Below are 17,167 nucleotides of genomic sequence, written 5' to 3' on the forward strand. Positions count from 1 at the left end.
TGTATCTGTGAACTTTGGACGCTGTGTGGCTATAGCTAAGTGATAACTTAAAGATGATCAAAGTTCAAAGGGTTGCTAATGGAAATATAAGGTTTGTTTTGTTTAGTACAAAATAAATGGTATACTTTTCACATGTACTCAATTGCAAGTGTGTCAGTATGAAACATTCCAAACAAAGCAACATCTCCATGAAAACAGTAGATAGTGCACCCTCTACCACAAAAGTTACATAGTGAACCTTTAGGTGACACGAGTGTTATTAATTGTTGTGCATTTCCAGTCAATCATATTCTGAGTAGTCCATAATTCATGTGACTGTCATCGTCGGCCCTGCCCATCCCTGGGGAGATGGAATGTTATCTTACCCTGGAGACAGCTAACACCTGTTAACACTGAGGCCTCCAACTTCTAGATCAGCTTTCTAGTCATCGTGACCACACTGGACAGATAACCATCAGAGTTGGATCATGCTTTGGATGACTAAGGTCCTCATGATACATTTAACAAACCATAAACACAGTAGAGGCTAATGGACTGACTTTTCCCATATAAGAGTATGAGTATAAACAAACAAAGCTTTCTGGAGAGAAATGCTATTACACAAGAACAAATATATATATTGAAAGTCTTACCTATTTTTCTCCATGTATTTGTCTTGCCATAGTACACATATATTATATAAGCAGTTCTTGAGGTCAAAATATGTTCATTGCATGCTCTTGGCATCTAAATATATACAGTTTTATTTTCCGACAATCAGGACGTGTGAGTTAGCATGCTAGTTGTTGTTAGCTTTATCACATTGAATAATTAAGATTTTGGAATGCATGAAATGAATGAGAAAGAAGTTTGGGCTACAGAAAAAAACAAGACAGTAAAAATCAAGAACAGCCCTTTAATAAAAAAAAAGACTTTCTTTTATGCTGTTAGGTTGGAATTTTCATTAAGTTTATTTGGTTTATTAGTGTCAAAACAAAACTTCAATCATTGCTAGTGTCCCACAAATGTGCAATGCTATTGGGTGGGCTTTAATAAACATACTTTCATTCTTTTCCCTCTAAAAATCTTAACGGATATTACCTCTCCAAAGGAAGTATCCCAGGCTCTTAGGAGCACAATGTGACCTCAGAAAGACCCTAACATCAAAGCTGTCGTTCAGCTGAGTTACAGGTTTCCTCCTTATGTTATCAACCCCTCACACCTACTGTACACACTTCCTGCATTCAGCTCGCTGGAAATGCACCAGTGCTAGCCGTCTAAGCCCTCGGTTTCGGTTCAAGGGGCAGGTGATAATGGCCTCCCTCCCTCCTGCCTGAATCATTCACCTTTCTTCTATCTACAGGGAGGTTTCCATATTACGCACAGCAAAAGCAGTCTCACATATCACTCCATTAAAGATGAATGCTGCCGGGCGTCCACACAAACGCCATATCTCTATTGTCTGCCTACGCCCACGCAGTAAGTCTACAACCCAAACATTTCAAATAAAATGCCCAACAAATAACCTACGGCTGGCTCGTATTCTCAGAAAAGACTAGCAAGTCGGTTTAGTGCTGTCCCATCCCTCCAGGCTCTAAACACTCACATGGGGTTTTAAGAGTTGAGTACTATTGATCATTATAGATTTAAGGCTGAGAGCGAGGTTGGACTCTGCCCCGTCGGAGCTCTTTATTTGTACCGGAGAGGATAATAATAGGTGCACTCCCTTCACAGTGCGGTCATTACCATTAAAGCACAAGCACAAGCTTTTCATCAGCATTCACATCTTTTTCTGGGTCAGCTCCCTGCAAGTACAGTTCCGAACACACATAATGTTTTTCACAATGTGTTTTTTAACTACAAATGGCAAATAAACTAGCCTATAATTTGTAAGTTTCTGTTGTGGCACAGAATGGAGGAGACAACAATGAGAGAACAAGGACAAATAAACTATGGCAGAACAATAAAAGGCAAAAACTACGCAGTCAACAGAGCGGTAAGTGGTAAATTCAGGGGTTGACCACAGCAATACTTTTGAGTGGATCTTGACTTTCATGTCGCTAGTGTATTGCTGGGATACTTCACAGCTGCACTATTTCAAAGGGTTTCCATTCAGTACTGAAAATGAACAGGGCATTGTAACGCTGTGTCTTGTCCAAAAGTTGTTGCAATGGGCTGTAGGAAAACCTTTTGTCCAGTACCATGAAAGGATGGGAAGAAAAAATAATAATATCGCAATTGTTCTTTTGTTACAATTAAAACTATAAAAAAGCTGATTAGAAAAAAAAATCACTTGCATTATAAAGATATATTTCTGCACTTTTTCTTATTTTCTGATCTATGCTATAATGTTGTTTCTTCATCAAAAACATATGTGGAGTTTTATGTTGTTTCATTCACACATGTTTAACACACAAATCCTCAATATTTAGGCTGAGTTCTTCTTTCATACTGAAAAAAAGAAAAAACACTTTATTTCAGCTTGTGATGTCATGTGGAAATACAGGGAGAGCCCACAGTGTTTTTAAACTTTATATACCTTCACTAGAATTATTTGGATGATTTTGGAATTGCCAATCTCTACTGAATTAAAGATAAAAGGAGCTGTTAACTTGAAAACTACCACTACTTGATATCACAAGGTTCATATCATAAAGGATTACTCAAATGTGTAAATGAAACAAAACACAACTCCGTGTATGTCTTTGATGAGACGACAGCATTCTAACATGACTTAAAGCTCACAAGAATCACAAGAGAAGAAAATACATAATTTTTTGTTGACCAGCTCTAGAACCGGTCATTTTATAACAATATTTTTCTTTCTATCTACAGCACTAGCTTGACCACAGCAGTGCAGTAGAAAGAAAATCCGAGAAGAACGCAAATTGGTTTAAACAAGGCTTATTTGTTGCAGAGAACACCATAACACGCCTACTCCCCCTCACACCTCACTGTAGGGTGTCCTCATGTGGTCATTACCGCTCAAGCTTTAACAGCAGCTCCTCATCATAACCTCATGACTGCTTCATCTGTCTAAAGCTGGTGGTAAAAGAAAACAACCTGAGGCCTAATCATAAAAGATGGGTAAGTGGATAAATGGAAAAATAGAAAGCAGCATAAAATCTCCAGCTATGTAATTACAAAAGACAGGACCACCCCTCCTCCCATCCATCTCCAAAACAAGCAAGACCAGCCCGCAGCACTGTGCATCAAGTGGAAAGGTGAAAAACGGAGGCTTCCCTTTGTTGTTATTTTTGAGTTCTCCTTTCCCAACAGAACGGTAAAAAAAAAAAAAAAAAAAAGGCAGATGGAATATCTATGTGGTAGGGATGACCCGGTAAGACTTTTGACCAGGACAAACTGAAGGAAAAAATATAAAGATGAGAAGATATGCATGTACAAACACTGGTATATAAATAAATATGGCCTCAGACAAAGACATTCTTCACCACTAACCTGCTTATACTGCTCATGTGTTAAGGCTATAGACTTGAAATTGCTTACAAAATAAATTCTTATGTATTGTACGTATTTTGATTTGTTCAGTAAACTCTATACAGGGCAACAGTTGGTTAGTCCAAATGTACGTATGTATATCTGATTGCAAAAGGAAAAGGCATCTGGTGTAAAAAAAGAAAAGAAAAAAAACATTTGAAAAATCTTCCAAAACATACAGCTGCTTTGCTATGGCAATATGCCAAAAAATAACTGGAGAGAGACTGGAGACATATTTCACTAGGGCTGGGTATCATTATGAAGTTGCCGATACGATACATACCTCGATACATAGGCCACGATACGATACATACCTCGATACATAGGCCACGATACAATACATATTTCAATACAGTGAGCTTTCGATTCAATATGATATATTTCAAATCGATTCAATACAGTTCAATAAAAATAAAGACTAAATCATGTCTGTGATACTAAAAATCTTTGTTAAACCACTTTTTGTGCAAAGTTCATATGAAACACAAACATTTTATTCATCAAAACAGTGAAAATATCAAATGTGTCGCATAAAAAAGGTTCCTTCCTCTAAACAAGCAACAAAACTGTAGCTGTAACAAAATAATTTAGTAAAATATACCAAAAAGTACTCTTGGTGATATATCGATACAGCAGCCCACGATATCGATACTGTATCATCACATTAAGTGATATGATATGTCAATATTTCAATATTTTTGCACACCCCTATATTTCACTATGTGAAAGTTCACACTACACTGTGATTGGCTAAATCCACCTGTCATTCACTCAGAGCAAATGTGTGGAGAAAAGTGTCTGTTTGTGCATGGTGTCAAAAAAATTATATTCGAAAAGCTGCTATGTAGACAGGTGCTTTTTCCTACATATAATGGAAAATAAAGACAGAAAAACAGAACCAGAAGTAGGCAATAATTATGCCAAAAACATATCGCAATTTTACTGGAGATGTAGATTTTATTAATTTAATCTCAAAACAGTTACTATTATCGCAAGAGGCTCCTAAAGGCTCTGCTGCTTCTGGAAGTTCACACACACTGATTGGCTAGATCCACCTGTCACTCAGAGCATGATCGGGACTGACCAATAAGAGGAATGTGTTTGCACCTAGAGCACCATGAAACAGAGAATCACAATACAACAATAGCACCAAAATAGCAGAGAGCAAAAGAGATCACAAGTCAAGTTCTGCCTCCATGTCATCCAGCCTTAGACAGAACCACTTTTATTATTTTATCTGAGTTCCAGGGCAGGATTTTGTAACTGCTATTGACATTCCTTGGGGTTTGTCCTGTTTCTCCCTGTGCAGCGGTGAGTGAATGATGATTTATGACAGCAGATTACAGCTCGTTTGTACAGGCTGTTGTCGAGGAATCAAATCTTGTTAGAATGGTGATTAATTCTTTCCCTCACTCCCAAGAGATGAGGGACTTTTTAACTGTGAAGGGCCCAGGTCAATAGTCACCGATGCACACGGTTGCCTAAAGCCCAGCCTTATGTCCACTGTGTACATTATTCATAAGGAGGTCAGAAGGAGAGTGGCGGAGCGTGCGTGCAAACTGTCAGTTCTTAACTCACCACACTTTGTTTAATTGTGGGCTCTTTTATGGGGGTGCTATGGAAACCCAGTCCCGAGGGAGGAGAGTGTGGCGGGGGTCAGTCTTTAGGGATGGGCTGAAGAAATACAGTTTTTCAATGAGGGACCACATCTAAGCCTGGCACAAGCTGAAAATAAAAAGCTAATAAAAATGTATTCCTTCTAAAAATGTGCATATGATTTTATTCTCCTGTTCTGTCGTTATTCGAGATGTTATAATATGATCTAAAACAGGAGTATGAGAGAACACTTCCCTTCCCTCATGAAAAAATTTGTTTATTTTAGAGCTGTAATCAAAACTGGGATTATTTGGTCAACTGATGATAATGATAATTTATGCAACAATATAATGGAACCACTAAGACTGGTGACCTAAATACCAACTTGATATATCGGCCAACTGATATATCAGTCTATCTCAGTCTATTAAAGGTCCTATACTACTCAAAACTGACTCCTGTTCATTTTAACCAATGTTATAATGTTGTTACCTTCTCTAAAACATACCTGGAGTGGGTTTTTTTTCATTCACACATGTTTGAGTAACCCTTTATTATTAGTCTGTCTCCTCCAAAGCTTGAAATTCTCTCTTCCATCTTGTGTGTCATGAAGCAGTAGTTTTCAAGTTAGCAGCTATACCTTTATCTTTTGTTCAGTAGAGATTCACAATTCCAGGGAAATCATTCAAATGATTCTAGCGAAGTTGTATGTAGTTTAAAAACCCAGTGGAGTACTTCCTCTATTAGCACATGACATCACAAAGTGGAACAGGTGTGTTTTCTGTTTAAGAGAAGAACTCAGCAACAAATATGTAGGGTTTGTGTGTTAAACATGTGTGAATGAAACAAAACACAGCTCCAGGAATCTTTTTGATGAGGAAACAACATTATCACATACCATCAGAAAATAGACTAATATGAGCCCTTTAAATAGCTTATTTTTATTTCTCATAATTATTTATTCCTTACTTCATATGGATTACATTTATACTGTGACCTGAATAACAATGATTATTGATTATTGAACAGAATAATCCTAACATCCCTAACCACAATAAAAACTAGGATTACATCTGAAGTTAAACCAGGACAAAATCTGTACCCAATGACCTTTACACTGGAGCCCCCACAAAACTGACAATAGTTTAAAAATGCAGCCTCCAGTTACAATAACATGTGTGATGCATGTGTTCTTCTCATGCACAACAGATTTTGAGACACACACAATATAAGTGGAAGTGTTTTGCAATGTGAAATCGTCTCCAGACGCTTTTGTTTAGCAGGGATGTCCTGTCTGAAACAACAAAGCAGAAGGGAAAGAAGAGGCCCACACTGCTGGCTGCAAGAAGTCTATGAGGAAGAGAGAAAGGTGCTGACTGCAAAATATTTAAACAAGAAAAAAAAAACAGACATATTTTTCTGTGTTTGGTTTGAATTGTGTATTGGCTTGTGCTGCTTATAGATTTGTACTGACCCACAAAAACATTAGCTACAACACAAATCTGTGCATGTCCCTGAATTAGGCCTGCAGCTCTGAGCATGTTTACATCAACATCAAGGGTTAATCCACTTTATCCATGTTTCACATCCTGACAGCCGCAGCAGGACACATACAGCACACGTCATTACACACATGATCATTATGTCTGGGGCTTAACGGGTGTATTATACAATGACAGACTCATCTATAGTGTAATGAAGGGCTAAACAAACACAATTAAATCAGTGCAAAACTAGGATTAGATGCTAAACAGCACTACAGGTCTAAACAGCAATGCCTCAACTACACACATAATGTAGCAATCATAGAAGAGAACTAAGATAAAACTAAGACTAAACAACTACAAAGTTTTATATAAATCTGCTTAACATAGGAAAAAAGGGCACAAATAAAAATGGGGGGTAACAGATTACATGTACCGGAGTTACGTAATCAGAGTACAAATTATGAGTAACTGTATTCAGTTACAGTTACTGTTTCAGTGAGTGGTAATTGGATTACAGTTACTTTGTTGAAATAAATGGATTACATGGTGGTATTTTCCTGTTTTCACGTTTTGGGCTAAACCAGGACTAAAACCAGGACTAAACCAGGTCTAAACCAGTTCTAAACCAGGTCTAAACCAGTTCTAAACCAGGTCTAAACCAGGACTAAACCAGGACTAAACCAGAACTAAAACCAGGTCTAAACCAGGTCTAAACCAGGACTAAAACCAGGACTAAACCAGGACTAAACCAGGACTAAAACCAGGACTAAACCAGGTCTAAACCAGGTCTAAACCAGGTCTAAACCAGTTCTAAAACAGGACTAAACCACGTCTAAAACAGGACTAAAACAGAACTAAAAGAGGACTAAAACAGGACTAAACCACGTCTAAAACAGGACTAAAACAGAACTAAAAGAGGACTAAAAGAGGACTAAAACAGGATTTAAGAGGACTGAACCATGCCGCGCGGACCGTGCTTCCTCCTCTTCTGTCAATAATATTTTTAATTTGGTTCAGTAAAGTTTGGGCTTTTCATTGTCTTTTAGCAAACAAAACTTCTTATGTGAAGATATCCGCGTCTTTACTTCTCTACAGTAAATCAAGTAATCCAAAGTATTCAGATTACGTTACTCACTTAAGTAATTTAATGAATTACATTACAAACTACATTTTGGGGTATGTAATCTGTAATCTGTAGGGGAATACATTTTAAAAGTCACCTTCGCAACACTGGGGAAAGGTGAAAAAGAACCTTTATTATTCCTTATTTCTAGTACAAAAGCAGGGTACGAAGTCAGAGAAAAGAGGAATAAATGTGACATTTTTGTTTTAAAATGATAGTATTCAATTTGAACTATGCAGTTTTTCTCATGCAGGATCCACCACCTGTTCCCCACCATGAAGATGCTTTGCTTGGGATTTGTTGTCATGATACTCAGTTCAACTTACTTCTTACCATGAGGTCTTATATTCATTCTGATAAAGTTTAACTGTTAAAGAAAGCTCAAATTGTGTCTTGTTAAAGTTACTTTTTTTGAAGTAAAATCAAGATAGATAAACTGTGCGCTAAACTGGAGGATTTCAAGCAAAGCAGTAACATATCTATGGAGAAAAAATAGATAAATATGAGGGCAATAATTGTGATTCATCTTTTTGCCATAATACCCAGCCCTACTTCAAGAGTAAAACCATCTAAAAAAGGTATTCCTTAGAGATTACAGTTTTAGAGTGCCTGTTTGTACAGTATTCAGTCAGTTTCATGCACACCTCAGCACTATGTCAAAACTGGTCATGTGACATTTCTTCTGTTCACCACAGTCACCTGCTCACCTCCTCCTATGAAAAGCATTGATTAAATGAGATAAGCACCTCTCACATGCTCCCTTCTTCAATAAAAGCTTTACCCTCCTCTATTGTCACAACCAGTTGAGCAGGAAACACCTTATTTTCCTGCCTGCCTGTTGAATCCTATCACAATGGTATCGCATGGCCCATTCAAACACTGCATACTGACTTATGATCAAGATCTGTGGGAAAACAAGAAAAATGCTGATCATCAACGTTACAAACAGAAAACCATTTGAGAAGCGTATGCAAGCCTGGGTCACACAGTGTTGTTTACCTAGTCAGTGTGTATGGCTGTTAATGGACACTGATTGGTGAATTGAGTGTGGAATATTCTGTGGCAGTTAATAGCTTTATTGAATCTGCTGACCTCATTCTACAGCAGCTGAATGTCCCAGAGCAGAACGCACACAAAGCCTGCGCTGCACTGGATTCTAGGTGAGAGAAAGAACAACAGGAGATAGACAGTGGGTTTTCTCTGTCCGCACAATATGAGAAAGTAATGGCAGGAAATGAAATAGACTGGACAATGTAAGAAGCATACAATCAAATCAAGGTTAAAAGGTGCAGTGTGTGTCCGCCATGTGAATTTAATTTCTTTGCCTAGGATGTTACATAGTAGGGTTGTCAAATGTATCCAAAATCTGATACTTATCGATACTAAAAATAGTGTGAAAACTCATTTGAACAAGTAGTGATACTAAAAAAGTCACATTCACTGAACAGAATTGAACATTTCCTGAATAGCTTTAGAACAATCTTTACTGTATCAGAACAAATATAAGACCACATAGACTTGTGTAAGTCCATGGAACATGCCTGGACAACTGAGGGATTACACAGATGTAAGGCCATGTGGTATTATAAAAGAAAGTACTATAGTATTATATTATTGTGTAAATAAAGAGGGTTTGTATTAACATTGTGGCATCGGTCTTGAGTATCGAGTCTATTCATTAGTATTGAAATGCCATGCCACAATCCAAGGATAGTAATAGCATCTCCATGGAGACATGTAGACAGCGGACCCTTAAGCAGAAAAGTTACATAGTGCACGTTTAAATCTGTATCTAAAGCCTAAGCAGTGAATATGTGAGAAGTAGGGATCTGAACTGGACTTAACCAGGAAACCAGACCTTCATGCAATCCATGACACAATTCAGTTTGTAGCAAGTAACAAAACAAAAAATAAATATAGATCCATGGATGGATCCTACAACAATTTCATATATTTTGGGTGTAATGAGTGTACCAGACCAGTTATATATATATATATATATATATATATATATATATATATATATATATATATATATATATATATATATATATATATATATATATATATTTATATATAGTGTCCACACTTACTTTCATACTTGCATCCTTTCATTTAAACCTCAACTAATAGACATGTTTTGCTAAAAGCCCTTGTAATGTTTATTTACTGTCCCCTAAACACTTTTAAATTAAATTATTAACAACAGTACACACGACTAAGGTCTTGAAGTAAGTACACCACAGCAGGTCACCCCTCCAGTTGCTATACTCCCCATGTTGTGAGGTGACTGCAGACCTTACAGGATATCACATTGTTTGGTTTTGTCCAGGAAACAGGATCTTCACACAGTGAGAGCTCACCAGCTGACAACCACTCAGCTACAAATCACAAGTCAGTTTGTTTTCAGATCTTCTCTGTCAGCATGAAGTCCTCTCTTTGACCTCACCAACCAGTCTACACTGTCCATACAAACAGATAACTAGTGGACTTGTACAAAACAGCAATGATATTAACGATTCTTTCCACATGGTGACGATGTAAATCAAGTTAACAAGACCCAGTTAGAAGAAAGGGTCCAGTTGACTTTCATTCAAGCAAATGCACTTGGAAGAAACATTCTGTTCATTTACTGGGGTCTTAAACTTCCAGACTACTAGTACAATGACAGAAACCCTAGGTCGATAAGCAAAAAAATCTGAATTATTCAAGATGAAATGAGTCTACTAACTACACAATGTGCACATGAATAATACGCCAGAAGAAGCAAAAGATGGTACAAGCCTGCACACTTTAAATGTCCTTCTGATACACTATGACAGGGTCCCATTATGTGTTAGGAAAAAAACAGTGACACATGATTAGCAAAGCACTCTAGTGTTGACATATCAACATGTCCCCTGACTGTTGACTCCTTTGGGTGCCAACGATGTTTCCTATTACAACAAGTAGACTAACAATCTGCAATAAAAAGTTCGTGTGGCTAACCGCAAGCTTTTATGGTAAAACAGGAAAGTTCTTAAACAACTAACCTCAACATAACCTAGCCTACAGCTCTTGGGAGACTTCATGACACTGAAAAGTCTTTAAAAGTGGAAGAGCGCTCGTGTTTCTTACCTTGATTCTTTGTTGTCAACACAGAGTCGCTCCGTCTTCAGTCGCCAGTCCAAAAGTCCACCTGAGCCGCTCAAAATGACTTTCTGAACGAACGCGCTGTTTGGCTCATTGGATGATTGGTGTTCATTTTCTCTGATTATCCGCACAAGGAAGGCTTCCCCCGTGCTCCTTCCACCCGGCGCAGCGTCATAGATTCGCACGGGCCGCCTTCTGCCACGGCGCTGCGCTCCAGCCGGAGACACGCCAGGCTCCGGAGCCGCTGCCTCCGCTCTGCCTCCGCTCTGCCCCCGCAGCCAATCACACAACTCCTCCGCCACAAAAACACACGCACGCTGCACGGGAGAGCGAATGGGCTTTGTCTAATTGACCGCGGAGTACTTTGTTTGCTGAGCGTAGAAGTGGCTTTGTTAACAACCAATTAGCTTTGTCTGAACATTAAAACAGCCTGTGCATACAGCGTGTTGTTCAGTGTAGCCTATGTATTAAATGAACTAATGCCAGTGTTTTAGTCTGTTGTTAGCTGATTCCTTCAACACCAGTCAGCAGGAAAGGTACCCTGTTCTCAATATGATTATACAATAGACCTGTTTGCTATAGGTGCATCTATGTGCATAAAATTGCCCATACAGTTACTGACTTTATTAATATATGCAAAGTGAAAAGGAATCAGCTAACAACAGATTGGCAGTAGTTAATTTAATACATAGGCTACACTGAACAACACGCTGTACTGTATGCACAGGCTGTTTTAATCTGTTGTTAGCTGATTCCTTTTCACTTTGCATATATTAATAAAGTCAGTAACTGTATGGGCAATTTTATGCACATAGATGCACCTATAGCAAACAGGTCTATTGTATAATCACATTAAGAACAGGGTACCTTTCCATGCTGACTGGTGTTGAAGGAAAATGATGTGATGTTAACCTGAAACAATGATTCAGTTTGTTCAGCCCTTATAGAACAGGTGTGTGTGTGTACTGTAGAACCCAGAATACAACAAAACATAACCTTTGTGCCAAATGATTACAGTGGCAGACAGCCCGGAAAATGGGCCTGTAGCTTACTCCACCAGCACTAACAAAATTGTGTTACAATATAATGAAACGTGGTCCTATTAAAATAAATATAGACACTGATGACTTAATAGTGACCAGAGAAAATGAAGTCTGAGGGAAGGAAAGGAGTGTCCCCGTGCTGTGGTTTATTGCAGACAGAAGAACAATGGGAAAGCCCAGTAATGCTCAGAAAATGTAGCAGCAAGGAAAAGGGAAACATGAACTTGTCCAGTGCAGAGTGACTCCATGATGACTAAACACACAAAGAGGAGACCAGCAGAAACAAAAGATGAGCTCTCGTGTCTGGTCAAAGGCTGTCTGTGTTACTGCTTTCCTTCTGGGCCTAAATGAGTCACCCCGGAGACCCCCTTACCCCCCCCTTCTTCCCCCTCCCCACGCGCTCCCCTTCATTTTGGATTTGTGAGAGACTGTGATTACGCTCACCCCTGTGCCATGTGTTCACCAAGTGCTCCCCTGCCCCTGCCCCCCCCCCACCACCACCACCCTCCAAACCCACACACTTCAGATCTGCCTCAGCTCCACTGAGATTAGCGCACGGCCCATTGTTCTGCTCTCATCATGAAAACAAGTTGCATATTTTACCTGCCATCAAGTGTGATATATGAAAGCTCAAATATCTTTTACATTACTATTTTATAACTCTGTACATTTTTGGCATAAAATACATTGAAGAATGAATTTGTTCAAAAATTGTTTACTTATTGCTCCCTGTAAGTAAGGCTTTGTTGAAAAATGATTAATACTGCAGCAGTCGTGGTACATTGTTGGTTCTCTATAAATGTATCCCCAGTGTTGGAGAGTAACAGATTACATGTACCAGAGTTACGTAATCAGAGTACAAATTATGAGTAACTGTATTCAGTTACAGTTACTGTTTTAATGAGAGGTAACTGGATTACAGTTACTTTGTTGAAATAAATGGATTCACACGGCGGTATTCTGCTGTTTTCACATTTTGGGCTATATGCCTTTTTTTTTTTTTTTTTTTTCCTCCAGTAATTCCACTCATTGCCGGACACTAAGGTCTAAAGCAGGTCTAAAGCAGGTCTAAACCAGGTCTAAAGCAGGTCTAAACCAGGTCTAAACCAGGTCTAAACCAGGTCTACACCAGGTGTAAAACAGGATTTAACTGGACTAAATCATGCTGCCTGGGCCATGTTTCCTCCTCTTCTATCAATCATATTTTTCATTTGGTTAAGTAAAGACTCTGCTTTTTTATTGTCTTTTAGCAGACAAGACATCTTATGTTATGATTTCTTTGTCTTTGCTTCTCTACAGCAAATCAAGTAATCCAAAGTATTCAGATTACGTTACTCACTTTAAGTAATTTAATGGATTACGTTACAAACTACATTTTGTGGTATGTAATCTGTAGGGGAATACATTTTAAAAGTAACCTTCCCAACACTGTGTATCCCATCACTGACTGACTAACTGCTTGGGGTAGAAAATTACATGACAAACTTGCCCATTGATTTCCTGTTTGGGGGCAGAATTTGGGTTTTAAAGACACACTCCAAACCAAATCAATCCAGCGTTGACAACATGTTTGCCCTGAAGGAGGAAGCGGTGATGAATTTGAAGAAGAGGGGGATTATGTTGTGCTGGTAGAACAGATATAGCAGATGTTAACAGTGACCTCCTGAGACCCCCCCCCCCCCCCCCCCCCCCCCCCCCTTAGACTGACTGACACACTGTCCCACACGAGCTGAGTCTATTGTCAATGTGCATCCTGTCCCGGGATACTACCCTCACCCCATTAACACAGAAACCCCCCTCCCCTCCATCAGCCTTGACCTTGATGGGCTGCTAATGTCACGCTCCTTTGTGCTCTGATAGACTTTTTATATTCGCTATACTATGGGCTTTGATAAACATAAGGCGCAGCCACAATAAGTGAACATATCTCGCTGTATCAGAAGAGCAAAAGCAGGTCAGCTGTTGTACCACCAGTCTCAGTCGTTCTTCTGAACTTTAGCCATTTCATAGACTGTTTAGTGTTTTCCAGGTCACGGAAGAGAGCTTGATCTGTAAAAGAGCCATTAGACGTCTGTGTTCATTCTGGGTATATGACAAGTACTCAGTATTGGGGAGTTACGTAAGCAGAGTAAATGTATTCGGTTACAGTTATTGTTTCGGTGAGTGGTAATTGGATTACAGTTACTTTGTTGAAATAAATGGATTACATGATGGTATTTTCCTCTTTTCACATTTTGAGCTATATCCCACGTCTCCGTCCTGTACTGCGCAGACACCGCCGTTCTCATGTGCGCCTCCGAACCAGAACTAACGCCAGGACTAAAACCAGGACTAAAAACCAGGACTAAAACCAAGACTAAACTAGGACTGAACCAGGTCTAAACCAGGACTAAACCAGGACTAAAATCAGGTCTAAACCAGGACTAAACTAGGACTGAACCAATTCTAAACCAGGACTAAACTAGGACTAAAATCAGGTCTAAACCAGGACTAAACTAGGACTAAAACAAAACTAAACCAGGACTAAAACCAGGATTAAAACCAGGATTAAACCAGGACTAAAACCAAGACTAAACTAGGACTGAACCAGGTCTAAACCAGGACTAAACCAGGACTAAAATCAGGTCTAAACCAGGACTAAAACCAAGACTAAACTAGGACTGAACCAGGTCTAAACCAGGACTAAACCAGGACTAAAATCAGGTCTAAACCAGGACTAAACTAGGACTGAACCAATTCTAAACCAGGACTAAACTAGGACTAAAATCAGGTCTAAACCAGGACTAAACTAGGACTAAAACAAAACTAAACCAGGACTAAAACCAGGATTAAACTAGAACTGAACCAGGTCTAAACCAGGACAAAACCAGGACTAAACTAGGACTGAACCAGGTCTAAACCAGGACTAAACCAGGACTAAAACCAGGTCTAAACCAGGATTAAAATAGGACTGAACCAGGTCTAAACCAGGACTAAAACCAGGACTAAAACCAGTCCAGGACTAAACCAGGTCTAAACTAAAACTAAAACCAGGACAAAACTAGGACTAAACCAGGACTAAACTAGGAACTAAAACCAGGACAAAACATGTCATGTGAAGATTTCCTCATCTTTTCTTCTCTACAGTAAATGTGTGTATGTTCATGGAGACTTGGGCTCAATGGACAATTTGAAGAGAACAAACAAGAATTTTCAGGATGTGGTCGCTACATTCATGTCGTTTTAAAAAGCATGACAATCTCAAGTAATCCAAAGTATTCAGATTACGTTACTCACTTTAAGTAATTTAATGGATTACGTTACAAACTACATTTTGCGGTATGTAATCTGTAGGGGAATACATTTTAAAAGTCACCTTCCCAACACTGTAAGTACATTACACAAGGCATCAAATAAGTAAGCATTAAACAACGAGTGGCCATGCATTAAAACTGCAAAGCGCACAGCTCCAAGTTCTTTAATGTGCTTTTACCATGGCTACAAACTGACCTAGGAATGTGAAAAGCTTGTTCACTGTTGGTAAATGTCTCAAAAATCAGTTATTTCTGTGCTATAAATGAAGCACACGGCAGATTCGATTCAGACAGACGCAAGGCTGCCAATCTGCACCATCAGCCCCTCCGACCTCACGCTCACACCACTTTCATACTAGGCAATGTGGGTGAAGTGTCTTGCCTAAGGACACAACAACAGTTTTTTGCCCCTGGTGCCCCACTGTGGCACCTGGAATTCCCAGTGGTCCCCCATCCAAGTTCTACCCAGGCCCAGCCTGCTTAGCTTCTGAGATCTGATGGGATCAGGCTTTGACAAGCTGGTATGGCCACACAATATATATACAGCACTGAAAAACATGTTTCCTTACTCTGAGTGGCCTTGCATCACCACAAACCTGACCTTATTTGGCCTGGAGAAGGGCCTCTTTTTGCTTTTTTTCCATGCCAATGAAAAAGAAAGTGCATTTGTTCACTGTGGTAACCAAATGCAAGAACTAAAAACTACAATCACTCAATACTTTGCTTCTGTTTCAAGGAAGGTGTTTGTGACAAGGTGTAGTTAAAAAAAAAGAGTCTTATTTAACCTAAAATTGTGAAAATCTTGAAAACAAGCAGTTGAGGTGATGTCTGTATTGTTGCAGTATAATACTCATCTTGTTGAAAGGAGTTGCCAATTTGAATGATACCTCAAGCTGCATCCCACAATCAGGTCACATATTTCAGCCCAAAAAGATACATGGTGCATGAATTTTTTTATGAATGCAATCTATTACACTGCTTGAACATGTACTCATTTTCTATGCTAAAAGCTCAAAATAAAGTCAAGACCAAACAAAGTTGACGTTACCATATGCTTTGTGGAACAGAGGCTGGGTCACACGAGGCTGCTTTTCCACAGGACAAGGTTGTAAGGAACGAGTGCGCCCTCTTGTGGACAGCACTGAATTTACAGCGATCTATCCCACCAGAGAAATGCTTTGGTACTAGGGATGTCCCGATCACATTTTTTTTGCTCCCGAGTCCGAGTCCGAGTGTATTGATTTCAATGTGTAGTATTTGGGCTGAACTTGTGAAAAATCAAATGTCCAAAAATGTATTTTTTAATTAACTTTTCTATATGCACCATCATTGTTGAAAATCTTGACTTTTCACAGTCTGGTCTTGGAATGTGTAACTTAGTAAACTTAATGAACTGGACAAAACAGGAACCAGACCAGAATCAGATCAGACCTGAGACTCTGCACAATCTACACTTTGTATATTTGATATTATATGGAAGAATGTGCATTATGTTTGAAACATTTAGGCTCGTCTATGAAATCCAAATAATACAAAATCTTATCAAATAAAAATGAGATGACAGAAGCCCCACAGCCTCTCTCCAACAGCCGCCCCCACTGCCCCGCACCACCAACAACAGGTGCTGGGACAGACAGTCGCGCTAACTGGACGTTCCTGAGTAAATCCCGCGTCTCAGTAAAACAAACATCAACTGTTGTGTGCTGTGTGTCTTGTGTGTTATATACATATATTATTTATCTGATACCTGATCAGACCATAACGGCCGAGTCCGCAGTCACGTGATCGGAAATCGGCGCCGGATCGGGATAACAGTATTTGGTAACCTCCAGTGTCTGAATTTGGCAACACAAATGCACTGTTAATTCCTCTTGGAAAAAAAAAATGCTCAGAATCACCGCACGGGGGGTTCTATGCCACTTTTAGACTAGACTCGAGTCTCTAAGTCTGGGTCTGGTCCTGCAGTACCATGGAGATTGAGCAAACAAAAATATCCAAATAAAAACTGCTAGGGAA

General features: G+C 39.2%; 1 protein-coding gene and 1 pseudogene across 1 annotated transcript in view; both read right to left on the reverse strand.

Moving 5' to 3' along the window:
• frmd4ba (FERM domain containing 4Ba) overlaps positions 1 to 11,054 on the reverse strand; it is a 44,080-nt gene extending 33,026 nt beyond the window's left edge. Inside the window, exon 1 of the mRNA XM_055160861.1 lies at positions 10,801 to 11,054. The gene's annotated coding sequence lies outside the window, so the exon portion shown is untranslated. The remainder of the gene's footprint in view (positions 1 to 10,800) is intronic.
• Positions 11,055 to 15,569: 4,515 nt separating this feature from the next.
• LOC129411165 (5S ribosomal RNA) lies at positions 15,570 to 15,686 on the reverse strand (annotated as a pseudogene).
• Between the last annotated feature and the right edge of the window lie 1,481 nt (positions 15,687 to 17,167).

This window comes from Boleophthalmus pectinirostris, unplaced genomic scaffold (genome assembly GCF_026225935.1).
Source record: "Boleophthalmus pectinirostris isolate CB_2022bp ecotype Guang Dong unplaced genomic scaffold, ASM2622593v1 HiC_scaffold_3, whole genome shotgun sequence".
Lineage (NCBI taxonomy): Eukaryota > Metazoa > Chordata > Actinopteri > Gobiiformes > Gobiidae > Boleophthalmus > Boleophthalmus pectinirostris.